The sequence below is a fragment of the Microtus ochrogaster genome, unplaced genomic scaffold, assembly GCF_000317375.1.
Source record: "Microtus ochrogaster isolate Prairie Vole_2 unplaced genomic scaffold, MicOch1.0 UNK6, whole genome shotgun sequence".
Taxonomy (NCBI): domain Eukaryota; kingdom Metazoa; phylum Chordata; class Mammalia; order Rodentia; family Cricetidae; genus Microtus; species Microtus ochrogaster.
This window is the reverse complement of record NW_004949104.1, coordinates 11,684,373-11,685,071: the sequence shown is the minus strand read 5'-3', so window position 1 is coordinate 11,685,071 and position 699 is coordinate 11,684,373.

Below are 699 nucleotides of genomic sequence, written 5' to 3'. Positions count from 1 at the left end.
GGAACTGTTGCCTTAGCCCCTTGGATTATTTTATTTCTTTTTATACAGGGTCTCATGTATCAAACATTTCCCTCAAATTTACAATGTAGTCTGAGGATAATCTTAAACTCTTTTTCCTTCTTTTTTTGTTTTTGTTGTTGTTGTAGAGACAGGGTCTCACTACACTGCCCTGACTGGCCTGGAACTTACCATGTAGAACAGCCTGACCTCTGACTCACAGAGATCCTCCTGCCTCCACCCTCCTCCTCCCTGTTCTGGGACCATAGGTGTGAGCCACTATGCTGGGTAATGTGGTGCTAGAGACTGAACCCTGGCTTTGTGCCCAAGATGTAAGCACTCTACCAACTGAGCCACATTCCCTGTTCCCATACGTTTTGTTTTGTTTAAGATGAGTCTCACTGTGTAGTTCTGACTGTCCTGAACTCCCTGTATAGACCAGGCTGGCAGAATTCAGAGCTTCTCCTGCCTCTGCCTCCTGAGTACTCGATCAAAGGGGTGCACCACCACATCCTGTTCCTTACTCCTGCTTTTCTTCTTTTCCTGTCCTCTTGCTCTGTGGGGTCACTTCTTAGTAACAGTTGTCCACTCAGAAGCCTCGGATCAGACTGTTCTGGGGAACCATGGCAAACAGGATTCAGGTTTTCTGAGATTTATTTTTTCACATTAATTTGTTCTCTCTCTCTCTCTCTCTCTCTCTCT